Below are 16,744 nucleotides of genomic sequence, written 5' to 3' on the forward strand. Positions count from 1 at the left end.
ATCTATTTATTATGTATACAGTTTTCAGCCTGCATGTGTCCCTGCAGGCCAGAAGAGGGCACCAGATTTCATTACAAGTGGTTGTGAGCCACCATGTGGTTGCTGGGAATTGAACTCAGGACCTCTGGAAGCGCAGTTGGTGATCTTAACCACTGAGCCATCTCTCCAACCCCACAAAATGTATAAATAGTAAGATTTACTTTATAATTTTCTTTTTTTTTTCTTTTTTTTTCTTTTAAAGATTTATTTATTTATTATGTACACAGAAGAAGGGGCCACATCTCATTACAGATGGTTGTGAGCCACCATGTGGATGCTGGGAATTGAACTCAGGACCTCTGGAAGAGCAGTCAGTGCTCTTAACCTCTGAGCCATCTCTCCAGCCCCACTTTATAATTTTCTTGATGTGTTTGTCTGTGTTTGTCTGTGTGTGTGTGTGTGTGTGTGTGTGTGTGTGTGTGTAATATAGGCCATGACACAAGTGTGGAGAATAGAAGAGCGCTTTATGGCATCTACATTTGTCTATCTTCATATGGTGATCCCAGTGAGGTCACAGCCTTGTACAACACAGACATTTCTAACAGAGCTGTCTCATTGATGCTCAGATAAGATTAGTTGTAAAAGAGTAAAATATTGTTTGTTGTGTTGTAAACATGTTTTCATTGAAATATAATGGAAAATAGGAGAAATTGAATAATAAATCCTATTTGTGAATGAAATGACATACTGTTATCATCTTTGTTTTTGTTTTTATTGCATGTGGAATCAGTTAATTAGTTAATTTTGAGGACCAAACATTTGTTTATAGCACTTTCTCAGAACAACAAATGAATGTCAGAGAATAATTTCTGTGAGTAAAGATGGTTGCTGCTAATCCTGATGTCCTGAGTTCAATCTCTAGGAAACCCATATGACTCATATAAAATTTTATCTTCTTTCTACACTTGTGGTGTGGCATATGCACACTCATATACCAATACATACATAAATAACTTAAAAACCCAAACAAGTGCCACTGAGGTCACTGACAACCAAATGATTTCCTGTTTTTACTACAGACATGTGACCAATAACAACATACATAAAATGTGAATAAACATTTATATCCTAGGATCCAAATCTCTAACAGCCCTGGTTAACATATTATTTATCACTGGGGTTTTTTAGAGGCAGTCCTGTTTTAGCTAAGTTGTTCTTTGTGTAAATTATTATTTCCTACGCATTGGTAAATCCTTTATAACACCAATTACAATCTTCAAAGTTGCAGCTATTAAGTGGAGTGCTACCTAGTACATAAGATGCCATTTACAACTTCCTTAAATTAACTCCAAATGAATGTCACACTTACATGTCAAATGCAAAATGCAGAACTTTGAATGTACTTGAAACTAGGCCTTTCCGAGTTTGGCAACCTGCATAAGCTTTGAGAGGCTTCTCTAAGAACCTGATGTATAAAGCAAAAACATCTCCACCTCCAATACTAGGAATAGGCTTTGGAGACCTGGTAAAAGAAAGGGTTTCTTCAGATCCTCAGAACCCCACACTTTTCACACAAGGGGCTGTGGTTATCAGTCCCAACACCACTGTGGACTTTCTTTATAATGTTCGTGAGTTATGCTGTGTTCTTCATTTGCAAAATTGTCTGATTAGCCTCCTTTTGACTTGATACACTTCATTTTAAATCTGAACCCATTAATTTTCATTAGCAAGAGACTTGCTGTTAAATTTGGCACAAATCTCAGGCAGCTGGGAAATGTCTGTCCTTAGAATTGCAATGCTGGTCTGGGAACCACTGTGTTGTGTTCCTTCTGCTTACCTGGTCCTGTCACTCCGTCTTCACTAGCCAATCAGAGCCTCCAGCGGATCCATCGATCACATGGGTGTGTTCTTTCTGGAGCCAGGCATCTGGTTCAGCTATTTTCCTTTGGAAATTGGAAGTAGTCACATGTGCTGTGTCTTGGGCTCCATCTTGGAGAGAGTGAGTCAGCTCAACAGCAGCACCATGGTTAGTGAGGAGTTGCTCTCCACAGATGTGGAGGAGCATTGGACCAATATGAGTGAGGGGCCGCTGTCCCCAGGTGGGAAAGAGTGGCAAGCAAAGGTGAGTAAGAGGATGCTGTCCCCATGCAGGCAGGTCGAGCAAACAACTGAGGGTCTGGAGCTGGTTTGAAGGGTCCTCCTCTGGCTGGGTGGGAGAAAGCTTCCAGACATAGAGTTCAGCATGTTCTTGTCTGCCTGTGTCTGCCTGATCCACCATGGCCCTGTGTTGTCCTTGTAAGTCCCTGGGTGGGGTTGGCTGCTTCTGAATACCTTCACTCCCTGGGCTGTATCTGCACAGAGCATTGGTAGCAGATCTCTGCTGAGAACTGTGCATGTTGTTAATGCCACTGTGAAATTCTGGTGCCTGTAGTGCTTATATTGTCAAATGTAGAGAAATTTTACCAGATTTGCCAAACTTGGAAGACGCCATGCCTAGGAAAAGGAATAGGAAGTGCTCTGGGAGATTGGCAGATTTTACTAAACTACCAAATCCCCAGATTAGCATTCTGTCTGACCATAGTATGGAAAGACACACCTGAGGTTTTTGCTCTCTGCATCATTTGATCTCTGCTCACCCATTAGGGTAACTACTAATGTCCCAAAATGCAACTGGGTAGTCCTAGCTAATGAGGGACTCAGGAAGATTTAGCAATCAGTAGCACCAGTAGGAGGTAACTTACAGGTTCTTTCCAGGATTCTCCTCTTGTTTTGTTGTAGGGAGCTTTAAGGAAGCCCACGAGCCATGCCATGGAGTGTGTGAGGGCCACTGTCCCTAGACCAGCAAGAGCAGGTTGGTTGAGCTATCAGAGCAGCTTGGAATGGGATAAAACATGAGCCAGACTGAGGTCTGTTGTTCCTGTGGTAACCTGAGTAGTGGCCCTTGTCCTCTGAGCTATGTGGCGTGTGGGTTCCCTGGGGATGGGAGGCTCTGCCATCCTGGCATGGGAGAACACGAGCTTGTATTACCACTGCATCCTGCTATGTAATTGAGAATGGCTTTGAAATCCTAATCCTGCCTTTGCTGCCCAGTGCTAGGTACACAGTCCTGCAAATCCCATCAGTCTGGATAATAGAATGTGCACATAAATGGAGGGTTTTTTTCTTTTGTTTTGTTTTGGTTTGGTTTTTCGGGACAGGGTTTCTCTGTGTAGCTTTGCGTCTTTCCTGGGACTCACTTGGTAGCCCAGGCTGGCCTCGAACTCACAGAGATCCGCCTGGCTCTGCCTCCCAAGTGCTGGGATTAAAGGCGTGTGCCACCACCACCCGGCTAGAATGTGCACATAAATGACCCTGTGTTTTGGATGAGGAATATGGAGTGCTCTAGGAGAGTGGAAAATGTATTCTAAAATACAAACTTTCTTGACTAGGCCCTGTCTTCTGGGCTGGAATGGCAGAGCTGGAAGCAGTGTGCTTTCTGAATTGTTTGATCTCTGAACACCCAGTAGGGAGCTGTTAATATTCTGAGGCCCAGGAGGATAGTCTTAGCCAATGAGGGACTCTGGGAAGGCTTAGCAATGTGGAGTCCTGGTGGCAGGTAGCTTGTAGTTTCATTCCAGGATTCTCCTCTGCTTCTGCTGTAGGGAGGGGAGTTGTAAGGAAGACCAAAAGCTAAGCCATGGTGGGTATAGTGTTCAGAGCAGATCTGTTGAATTGTCATTTGTGCTGGAATTCACATGGACCATGAGTCAGACTGTGCTTCTGTTGGTCCATATGGTGGACTCGGCAGTTATTGTTTTATAATTTAGGAGCTGATTGGTGGTTCAAAAGAAAGTCTGCTACATGCCCTCAATTACTGTCTCAAACTGGTTGCTTCATTTTTCTTATTTATATGTCTATGCACAGAAATAAATATGAGCTGCTGAGTCCATTTGGTATTTCTTCTATTTATATGATTTCAGTGCAGCCCACTTTGTTTTGGATAACCAACTAGGAGGCTCATCCCTGGGAAAAAGAATTCTCCCTCTTAATAGTCATTAGTTTCCTGTAGTACATTGTCTAGGAAGAGAGTCTCATTAGACTCTTCCCCTGAAAATTCTACATTAGTATGTGTACTGGCCATATTTTCTCCTTTGCCTAAGATTTCTTGCAGAGCTCAGGGTCTGTGTACCTTGCCAGCTGTGATTCTGGGTTCCTAGCTCCTGTATGATTCCAGATCTGGAGGTCCAGGACTTTATCAGGGCCCTGTGGGTACACTGCATAGACTGTCCTGCTGTCTCCAGCAGCTTGATCTTAGAGCAGCTTTTCAATTTACATGACAAGCACTCTTCATTGTGTATCTATTCTCAAACCTGAGGTTATCACAGGATCCTTAGGTCCTCTGAATAAGGCTAAAAGTATTTACCAGCAGGGTATTTCCAGGGAGGGGGGAATGACTGTGAAGCATGTTTTGTGGGTTTGTCTCTGAGGGTCTTTCTTGCCTGGGGGTGCATCTGGAGATTGCTGTTCTTGTGAGGAGAGGACTGATGTAATTTCTGTTGAGTTTGCCTCAGGGAGAAGTTAGATTTAGTAGGTGATCTGCAGGCATGGCCCTGAGAGGGAGGAAGGCAGGGCTGCAGAAGCTCACAGGCCCTGTGCACCAACCCAGCACTTGTCTTGTCTATCTCAAATGTCTGTGGAGCTGAAGGGGGTGTTCATAGAGTGGCCCCAGCCCTGATCATTTGCAGTCCTGGAACTATTCCATGCAAATCTCTAGAACCTGAATCAAGCTGGAAAAGGTCTTAACAAGGCTGGTGATGAAATCCTGGGAGGTGGAGGTCTTAGTGCTGCTGCTGTGGATGTTCAGAGTGTCAGGATGCAGGAAATAACCCAGGAACAGCTAGCCATGTTCATATGGGTAAGAACCTGATGAAGGCAAATTGAGGTAGATGTCCACCTATCATTTTAAAGGACCTTCCTGCTACCAGGTTACCTTCTGATTCTTTAGCCTCTAATCCACTCTCCAGACCCTTCTTTGCATCCAAATTCTTTCCAAATACTTCCTGGTGCCCAGCTGCTTTACAGAGCTTTCCATGGGTCCCCAGTTTCTCTCAGATTTCAGGTATTGATGTGTAACATAATGTTCATTGGACTGCATGGGTGATCCTCATAGGTGAGGTAAAACTGGAAATGTTATAAGGTAATAAGCTCATAACTATTGCTTTGAGACATTTGCTATTTTGTATTTAAAACACTCATATTGTCTATTATGAGAATTATGGAGATTGTTGATATTATAAATTATTACTGTTTCTATAGATTGTGGTTTTAGTCTGTTGGAAAGAGTTGTGGTAATTGCATTTAGAATTGCAAAGACCTGACAACAAATGTTGAAGAAGAAGTAGGGTAAAAGAGTAATGTCATGAGCAAGAAAGATATGTGTAGTTAGTGTGACAAAAGTTATATTTTATGATGCTGATGATCATCACACCAAGTTCACACTCACGATTACTAAGTTCCTAAAATTCCTTCCTCAAGGGTGCTCACCTGTTCTAAGTAGGTTTGCTGAGGGTCAGGTCCAGTCTCTAACATACATCTGTTTTGAGGATTAGGATCCTGGGAGTGCAGGCAGATGAGCCACAGAAGACCCAGCACAATGGACTAATGAGCCCTGACTACAAAAAGAGTGGTGGAACAGAAAAAGGCATCCTGGAGAAGGGAGTCAAAAACATACTAATATTGGACTGTTGTAGAGAAAGACATGCTGGGAAATGACCTGAGGGGCATGATGGGAAATGTAGTTTGTAATACACTAACAATATTGAGAAAGGCATCCTGGGAAATGAAGTCCAACACCTAGTGATGATCTAATGTGAACTGGAGGTTTCCTCCCAACTCCAGAGCCATGACGGGATATGCAGTTTACAGAACAATGACGATGTAGAGAGAAAAGCATGATGGGAGATGAAGTTCAGACCTGAGAGACACCTAACCCTTACCCTAACTTTGACCCTGACCCTGATCTTACCTCCTGACCCTGACTCTGATCCTAACACTAACCCTAACCCCAACCCAAAACCTAACCATAACCCTAAGCATAACCTTAACCCTTAAACCTAACCCTGAGCCTGACACCCTGACCCTAAATCCATGACCCTGATCCCATGACTCTATCCCCACCCTCACACTCCTGAGGGCAAAACAAACCTGCAGAAAGTCATGTCCATGTGCTGAAACCCAGGACACATGCTGAGGGCCCTGGACACCTGCTGAAAAAAAGAGGAAACTCCTGAGGACAAAGGACATCTGGGAAATGGAGTACAAATGTCAGGGTGCTGTGGAGAAAGGCATCCTGGGAAATGAAGTCCAAAGCATACTGATAGTATAAAGAAGGAACAGGAAGTTTCCTTCTGACCGAAGAGGCATTTTGGGAAATGTAGTTTCTAGAACCATTCTAATGTACTAAAAAGGAATCTTGGGAAATGGAGTCAAATCCATACTGATGGTGTCATCAAAGGCACCCTGCAAGATGACCCGAGAGGCATGAAGGGAAATGCAGTTTGGAACACACTGTTGATGGAAGGGAACCTGCAGAGGGACAATGAAATTGTGGAGGACTCAGGACAACACCAGAGGGTCATATACACCTCCTGAGAGTAAAGAACATGCCCATAAATGTAACCACAAACCATAACCACTAACCATAACACTAAATCTAAACTAACACTAACTTGAACCCTAAACCTAATCCTAATCCTAAATCTAACCACTAATGTAACCACAAACTCCCCCTATCCTAACTCTAAAAACCCCTAACCCTAACCAGAAAACACTGACCATAACCCTTGACACTAACACTAACCCTAACCTGTAACACTAACTTAACCCTAACCTAACCCCCTGACCCTAATACAAAATCCCATAACCCTTAACACTAATGCTAACCCCCTGACCCTAACCCTAAAGCCCCTAACCCTAACACTAACGATTAGTATGAACCCTAACTCTAAACCTAACCTAACTATAACCTTAAACCTAAGGCTAACCCCTTGACCCTGCACCACTGACCCTGACCCCCACCCTCACACTGCTGAGGCACCACAACTCTGCAGAAGGTCACATTATCCTGCTCAGGGCACTGGGCACCAGCTGAAGAAAAGGGGAATCTCCTAAGGATACAGGACACCTGGGAAACAGGTTCCAAAATGTCATGGTGCTGTGGAGAAAGGCATCCTGGGAATTGGAGTCCAATATGTACTGACGCTCTGGATTAAACACCCAGCACTGAGCCCCCAAGACTCAACACCCAGAAATTAAGACTGAGCATCTGGGAGTGAGCACTGAGCACTCAGAAAATGGGAATGAGCACCAATCACCCAAACTGAGCACCCAAAATTTAAATCTGAGAACCTGGGACTGAGCACCCAGAAACTTACCAGTTTCTGAGCCCCAGTACCCAGCCCTGGAAAGTGCAGGCAGATAAGCCACAGAAGACCAAGTACCATGGACTCATGAGCCCTGATTCCAAAGAGTAGTGGTGGAACAGAGAAAGGCATCCTGGGAAATGGAATCCAACACATACTGATGATGTAGAGAAAAGCATCCTGGGAAATGAAGTCCAGAATGCAGTGATGGTCTAGAGAAAAACATACTGGGAAATGTAGTCCAACAAATATTGATGCTGTAAGGAAGGCATCCTAGAAAATGATCTGAGAGGCATGATGGGAAATGTAGGTTATAATGGACAGACAATACAGTGAAAGATATCCTGGGAAATGGAGTCCAAAGCACACTGATGGTATAAAGAGGGAACAGAAAGTTTCCTTCTGACCCAAGAACAGAGGACACAGGGCACCTCGGGAGGGTCAGAGACACCTGCTAAGGGCAAAGGACATGCTTTAGTCAAAGCAGTAACACTAACACTAACACCTAACGATAACCATAACACTAACCATAACCAAAACCCAAACCCTAAACACAAACTCCACCTTCCCTAACCCTAAACTTGACCCTAACCCAAAAAAACCTGTAACTCATAATGTTAACCATTAACCCTAATCGTAAAACAAACCTAAGCCTAACCCTAATACTAAACTAACCCTGACCCTAATCCTAACCCTGACCTGCAGACCATGAAACATTGACTCTGACCCTGTGACCCTGAGCACTACCACTGAGGAGGCACCACAACCCTGCAGAAGGTCAAGTCCACCTGCTGAGGCCCTACATCTGCTGAGGACCCTGGACACCTGCTGAAGAAAAGGGGAAATCCTGAGAATACAGGACACCTAGGAAATGGAGTCCAAATGTCATGGTGCTGTGGAGACTGTCATTCTGGGAAATGAAATCCAAATATACTGATGGTCTATTCAAAAGCATACTGGGAGATGAAGTCCCACATGTAGTGATGCTATAGAGAAAGGCATCCTAGGAAATGAAATCATTATTTGATAATACCTATAAAGAAAGGCATGCTGGGAAAAGAAGTCATGAAATGATACCTATAAAGAAAGGCATCCTGGGAAATGAAGTCCAAATATATTGATGCTGTAAAGAAAGGCATCCTGGGAAATGGAGTTCAACACACAGTGATGCTATAAGGAAAAACATCCTAGTAAACTATCCAAGAAGCATGATGGGAAATGTATTTTCCAGTACCATTCTAAGGTTCTGAAAAGGAAATGTGAGAAAGGGAGTCCAATCCATGAGGACAGTGTCTTCAAAGGCATCCTGAAAAGTGACCCAAGAGGCATGATGGGACATGTAATTTGTAGTGCACTGGCAATGTGGAGAAAAGCATGCTGGGAAATGAGTCCAACATGGAGTGATGCTCTAAACAGGGAACGGGATGGTTCTTCCGGACTCAAGAGCCATAATGGAGAATGTAGTTTCTAGTACACTGCCAATGTAGACAGAAAGGCATCCTGGGAGATGAAGTCCAAAATGAATAGAAAATACAGAGCAAGGCTTACTGGGAAATGACGTTCAGAGCTTAGAGACACCTAACACTAACACTAATGCTAACTCAACCCCTAACCCTCAATCCTAACCATAACCTAAGGCTAACTCTAAACTAATCCTAAAATTACCCAGAGCATAACCCAAACCTTACCCTAATCCTATCCCTAACAATAACCTAACCCTAACCTAACTTTAATCCTTAACCTCCTGACACAAACCCAAAATGCTAACACTAAAAATAACCTAACTTTAACACCAGCCCTTACCCCTGACTCTGACCCTCTAACCCTACAGAAAGTCATATTAACTTGGTAAGGCCCTATACCTGCTGAGGCCCTGGACACATGCTGAAGAAAAGGGAAAATTCCTGAGAATACAGGGCACCTGGGAAAGGGAGTCCATGGTGTCATGGTGCTGTGGAGAAAGGCATCCTGGGAAATGGAGTCCATCATAGTGCTGTTGTAGAGAAAGGCAGCCTGGGAAATAAAGTCCAAATGTAGTGATGCTCTAGAGAAAGTCCTCCTGGGAAATGAAGTCCAGAATGTAGTGATGTTTTAGAGAAAGGCATCCTGAGAAATGAAATACTGATACCTTAAAAAAAGGAATACTGGGAAATAAAGTCCAAAATGTAATGGTGATCTAGAGAAAGGCATCCAGGGAAATAAAGTTGAAATGTCCTGATGCTATAGAGAAAGTCATCCTGGGAAATGAAGTCCAGAATGTAATGATACTCTAGAGAAAATTATCCTAGGAAATGAAGTCCTACATGTAGTGATGCTGTAGAGAAAGGCATCCTGGGAAATAAAGTCCAAATGTGCTAATGCTACAGAGAAAAACATCTTGAGAAATCAAGTCCAGAATGGACTCATGTTATAGAGAAAGACATCCTAGAAAATGCGGACCAGATTGTACTGATGCTATAGAGAAAGTCATCCTGGGAAATGAAGTCCTTATGTAGTGATGCTGTAGAGAAAGGCATCCAGAGAAACAAAATCCCACATGTGGTGGTGCTGTAGTGAAAGGCATCCTGGGAAATGAAGTACAAATGTTGTAGTGCTGTAGAGAAAGACACCCTGGGAAATGAATTCCAGAATGTACTAATGCTCCACAGAAAGGCAGCCTAGGAAATAAAGTTCAGAATATAGTGATATGCTCTAGAGATAAGCATCCTGGCAAATGAAGTCCAGAATATAATGATTCAATAGAGAAAGGCATCCTGTGAAATAAAATGCAAAGGAACTGATTCTGAAAAAGGTATCCTGGAAAATGAAGTCTAGAATGTACTGATGATGGAGAGAAAGGCATCTTGAGAAATGAAGTTGACATGTAGTGATGCTGTAGAGGAAGGCATCTTGAAAAATGAAGTCCTGAATTTATTGATGCTATAGAGAAAGTCGTCCTGGGTAAAGGAGTCCATATGTAATGATCCTGTAGAGAAAGTGATCCTGGGAAATGAAGTCCGACCAGTAGTAATGCTGTAGAGATAGTCATTCTAGGAAATGAGGTCTAAATGTACTGATGCTATATAGAAAGGAATCCTGGGAAATGAAGTTCAGAATGTACACATGATATAGAGAATGACATCCTACAAAAAGGAGTCCAGAATGTAGTGATGTAGAGAAATCCATCCTGGGAAATGAAGTCCAGAATGTAGTGAAGCCGTAGAGAAAGGCATCCTGTGAAACGAAGTGCAGAATGTAGAGATACTCTAGAGAAAGGCATCCTGGGAAATGAAGTCCAGAATTGAATGATGCATTAAACTAAGGTATTCTGGGAGATGAAGTCCATATATAGTGATGCTCTAGGAAAAGACATCCTGAAATATGAAGTGTAAATGTTGTGATGCTATACAGAAAGAAATGAAGTACAAAAATGTCATGGTGCTATGGAGAAAGGCGTTCTGGGAAGTGAAGTCCAATATATATTGATGCTGTAGAAAATGTCATCCTGGGAAATGGAGTTCTGAATGTACTGATGCTGTAGAGAAAGGCATCTTTGGAAACAAAGTCCAGAATGTACAGATGTTGTAGACTAAGGCATCCTGTGAAGAGAAGATCAGAATGTTATGATGCTCTCAAGAATGTCATCCTGGGATATCAAGTTCAGAATATACTGATGCTATAGTGAAAGGTATCCTGGGAAATAAAGTCTAAATGTACTAATGCTAAAAGAAGGCATCCTGGAAAATGGAGTCCAGAATATACTCATGCTGTAGAGAAAGTCATACTGGGAAATGAAGTCCCACATGTAGTGATGCTGTAGAGAAAGGCATCCTGGGAAATGGAGTCCTGAATGTAGTGATGCTGTAGAGTAATGCATCTTGAAAAATGAAGTCCTGAATGTATTGATGCTATAGAGAAAGTCATCCTGGGAAATGGAGTCCAGAATGTAATGATGCTCTAGAGAAAGTCATCCTTGGAAATGAAGACTGAAATGTAGTGATTCTCTAGAGACAGGCATCTTGGGATATGAAGCCCAGAATGTAATAATCCTGTAGAGAAAGGAATCCTGGGAAATGAAGTCCCATCAGTAGTGATGCTGTAGAGATAGTCATTGCAGGAAATGAAGTCCAAATGTACTGATGCTATAAAGAAGCCATCCTGGGAAATGAAGTCCAGAATCAACTCATCCTATAGAGAAAAGCGTCCTAGAAAATGGAGTCCAGAATTTAGTGGTGGTGGAGAGAAAGGCATCCTGGGAAATAATTCATAATATATTGATGCTGTGGAGAAAGGCATCCTGGGAAATGATGTCCAACATGTAGTGGTGCTGTAGAGAAAGGAATCCTGGGTAATGAAGTCCAGAATATAGTGATGCTTTAGAGAAAGGCATCCTGGGAAATGAAGTCCAGAATTTAGTGATGCTATAAAGAACAGCATTCTGGGAAATGAAGTCCATATATAGTGATGCTCTAGGGAAAGTCATCCTGAAAAATGAAGTCCAAATGTAGTGATGCTGTACAGAAAGACATCCTGGGAAATGAAGTACAAAATGTCATGGTGCTGTTGAGAAAGGCATCCTGGGATATGAAGTCCATATATAATGACACTATACAAAAAAGTATCCTGAAAATGAAGTACAGAATGTTGTGATGCTGTAGAGAAAGGCATCCTGAAAAATGAAGTGGATATCTATTCATCCTATCTGAGCTCCAGAGATGAAATCCAGGGAATCACTTGGTTGCCAGTTACCTCAATGGTACTTATTTGTGTTTTGAAATTATTAATGTATGTGCCGGCATGTGAGTGTCCATATGCCACACCGAAAGTGTAGAAATAAGGGAAAGATTTGTAGGAGTGATATCGGTTCCTAGAGTATGAACTCAGGACACCAGGCTTAGCAGCAACCTCTTTTACTCACAGAAACTACTCTCTGATATTCATTTGTTGTTTGGAAAAAGTGTTATGAAAAAATATCTGGTCCTAAGAATAAACTAACTCATTCAACATGCAAGAAAAGACAAAAGAGAGATATCAGTATATCATTTTTATTCACAAATAGTATTTATTATTGAATGTCTCCTATTTTCCATAATATTTAAAAGAAAATTTGTATTCAACCAGAAAAAAAAACATTTTACAGTTTTAATGTTTAAGTTAATCTTACATCAACATCAATGAGACACCTCTGTTAGAAATGTCTGTGTTGCACAAAGTTTATCACGTCATTTTGATCACCATATGAAGATGGACAAAAGTAGACCTGACAAAGTTGTTTTCTATTCTTCACATTTCTGTCATGGCCTAAAAACCCATAGTCACATAAGACTCACACACACACACACACACCCCAGATTTTTTTAAGTAAATGTCACTGCTATTACATTATCTGGTACCTCTATAATTCCCTTAGAAGGCAATACTTCAAGGTATTATGCCAAATAGATAAACATTGAGGACATGAAGATGCATGGAACGTGAAATAATATATACATATGATAGTACATCAAATTCTATTATAAAATATTCAGCTGATTAATGATTAACTTAAATTATTAAATCTCTTCCAAATAGATGAAAATGTTTCTTTGCGCACACATGTAAGTATTTAATGTTTTTATATACTCTATTAAGTATTTTAACATTAATATTGTTAAAATATTTTGAAAAAATAACAATTATTGGAAGTAAATCATCTACCCTTTGACTTGTATTCAGGAGACTTACACATGAAGATCATGAGTTCATATAATATCCATGCTAATAACTGACATTCAAGATATTCTCTCACATTCATTTGTTGATCTGAGAAATTGCTATGACAAATGTTTGGTCATCAGAATAAACGAAATAACTTCAGATGCAATTAAACAAAAAACAAAAGATATAGCAATATGTCATTTTCACTTGCAAATAGGATTTGTCATTCAATATCTCCTACTTTGCTTTATTTTTTAATGAAAATGTTTACAATCTGAAAAAAAAAAGTATTTTATTGATTTAATAATACAACTAATCTTATTTTAGCATCAATGAGACAGCTGTGTTGGAAATGCCTTTCTTGTGCAAGGCTGTAATGTTATATTGATCACCATATGAAGTTGGACAAAAGTAGACCTCACAAAGTAAATCTCACTGCTATTACATTATAATTCCCTTAAAAGACAATACTTAGGGATGAAGTGCCAAATGCATAACAGATTAGGACATGGAGATGCATGAGATAGAAGAAAATGTTTCTTTGGATACATACATGAAGTATTTAATGATTTTTTATATTATCTATTAAGTATTATAAAATTAACACCATTAAAATGAATTATAAATAAAGTGGTTGCAACAACTCTGGGTTTGGTTCCAATTTTCCCACCAAAACGTGAGATGTGCAACTCTGAGGAAAGGTTTCCTGAGTACCTGGGAGTCAGAAAACACTTTGAGCAGCTTAGGACAACTCTGACAGCTGGAACGGAAAAGAGACAGTTCAGCCCTGGAGGGCGAGGTATCCTGGACACCTCAAGCTGGTCAGAACAGTAGTTCTGCCCTGAAGGTGTCCTAGACACCTGGAGCTGTTTATCCCATCTCTGATGGCTGTAACTGCTAAGAGACAATTCAGTCCTAGAGGGCAAGGTATCCCAGACACCTCAAGCTGCTCAAAGCAGCAACTCTGCCCTGCAGGTGTCTTGGAAACCTGGAGCTGTTTAGCCCAACCCTGGAGGGAAGATTTTCTGACTTCTCAGGAAAGTCAGGCCTGGAAGTACTTCAGCAGGGAAGGGTATCCTGACTCTTCAGAAAAGTCAGGCTATACCTGGTGTAATGGGTGATTGTCTCCCTGCAGGATATAGCAATCCTGCTCCTCTCCTGGAGACCCACTACAGCTGGGCTTTGCTCAGTGCCCTCTTAAGGGGGCTTCCTGACAAAGCCCTGTTTCTCTGGCCAAAGAAATTACAAAAATGTAGCAATCTCCTCTGGCTCAGGACAAAAGTGTTACTTTTCAGCTCTTTTGCTCTGTCTACTCAGCAAGGATCTTGTGCTCAGCTCCCCCTTGCTCAATCCACTTGAAATATCTCAGCAAGGTATTTTTGTTCAGCTCCTCCTTGTTGAATCCACTATGGTATATCTCAGTAAGGTTCTTCTATTCAGTTCCCCCTTGCTCAAAACATCTTGGGACATCCCAATAAGGTTCTTCTGTGCACCAGTGAATGAAGGTCTTCACACCCAAAACACTTTTGAGATTTTTTTGGGGGGAAAGGAGGAGTCCAGGAGAGTAGCTGCTTCTACCAGGGTGGAGAGTACAATTGACCAGGCAGGGCAGTTTATATAGTATGCTTTGGGGATTGAGTTAACCAATCAGTTTTTTTTTCTGCCCACTATTTGGCCAGTTTTGTGGGCTAGGACAAAGATGGTCCTAATTACAGGGACAAATTGTTTTTCTTTCACTGGCCTTTCTTGGTTTTTTGACACTACCTTTAAGGGAAGGGCATATTTATTTCACTGATTCAGATTCTAGAGACCAAGAGTGTTATTTTGGCACCAGTTTCAGAGTCAGGGCATGTTTCCTTAGTTCATTTCTCTGGCTCAGGTCCAACACATAAGTTGTGTTTCTTTCCCTGGTTCTGGGCCCTAGGGACAGGATTCTACTATCCTGTTCTGTGATTGGTTAGTTTCACAAATTAGTTGGCCAGGGGCAAAGATAGCACTGATTTGAGCCAAACTGTGTTTTTTTTAAACTGGCCTTATCTCTGTCATCTTTCCTTAATTCTGGGCTGCAGGGTCATTGTGGTTTTCTTTACCCAGCCCCGTTTTCCTACACTTTTTTACAAAACAACAATCATTGAAAGTACATCATCTAACCTTAGAGTTGTTCTTAGCAGACTGAAACACAAGAATCATGAATTCTAATGTATTCATGACTAATTACTGACATTCAAACCAAGAGGATAACAAGCAACATTTCAAGGGAATTTATGAAAAAAATATTAAAAATAAAACCATGAACAAAAATCCACCACCCTTTCACAAACACCCTTACTTGAAAAGTGTGATCACATACTGCCTGAGAGTTAAATAAAAATGAACCACTTAGATTATAGCCATCCCATTCTATACAAGGCAGCAGATAAATACCTCTGAATAAGTGAAAGTGCCAAAGAAGGTGAACAAAAGCCACAGAATAAATATCAGGACCACAAAATAAACTTTACTAATTGAATTTGCCTTATATCCCACACATCAGTATCTTACTCAAATGTTGCCAAATAGATGCTGCAATTGGATCTTCATATCAGTCTTCAGAGAACTTGGTTAATAATTTACTTACTTCAAATCTACAACAAAAAAGACTTAAACAAGGTTTTTTCCTTGAAACTGAAAACAACTGTGTTATTTAAAATCTTAACCCAACTGTTTACATAAATAGTTTTCTTTTATATGAGTACCAATCTACTTTCTTATATCAAGAGAATATAAAAAGCTTTAAAATATTGACAGGTATAGAGACATGATCAAGCCTTTAACACAATTTCATTACCTGGACCAAGATCAGGTTTTGGATGACTTCCAGTAATTCTTGCAAGAAGCTTCAAGGGTCTAACCTTCTTGGGAACCAGAATGCACATTCATATACCCAGAGGAAGACAAACAGACAGACTGACACACACACACACACAAACACACACACACACACAAACATACACACACACACATGCAGCATAATTAAAATAAAAACAAATCTTTAAACTAATTTTTAATCATGAAGGTTTTTCTATTATAATTTTGGTAACATGGGTTTTGAGGCATCTAAAGGATTACAGAGTTTTTCTCCATCATGAATTAGTCAATGTAACAGAAAGCAAGCATGTAGGATTGAAGTCAGAGTACTCTATCATTTTCAGTCTGTGAAAAGATTTGAGAAGATTTAGAAAATGGTACCCTGCTGGAAGAAATCAGTTTTGAGGGTTGGCCTGAGTATTTACATGTGCACACCATTTCCAATTTACACTTTCTGCTTTCTGCTGCAGGACAAGAATGTGAATTCTTAGCTGCCTGCTTTGGCTGCCATGTCTGACACTCGTTTCCATGACACTTTTACGGGGTTCATGTATTGCTCTGGAACCAAGGGCCAAATTAAACCCTTTTCTCAGTTTACTTACATATGATCCATTACAAAAGCAACAGAAAAGCAATGATACACATCTATGAAATTTTACACCAGAATTTATTATTTCATGTATTTGAAGAGAAGTGTTTTCTGGAAGTGTGTAGGTCAGTTAGCCTTCAAAAGCAGAAACTCAAAAAGATGGAAAGTGGTGGGCACGGTAGTGCACGCCTTTAATGCCAGTACTCAGGAGTCAGAGTCAAGTGAATCTCTTTCAGTTTGAGGCCAGCCTGCT

Source organism: Peromyscus eremicus, unplaced genomic scaffold, assembly GCF_949786415.1.
Source record: "Peromyscus eremicus unplaced genomic scaffold, PerEre_H2_v1 PerEre#2#chrX_unloc_1, whole genome shotgun sequence".
Lineage (NCBI taxonomy): Eukaryota > Metazoa > Chordata > Mammalia > Rodentia > Cricetidae > Peromyscus > Peromyscus eremicus.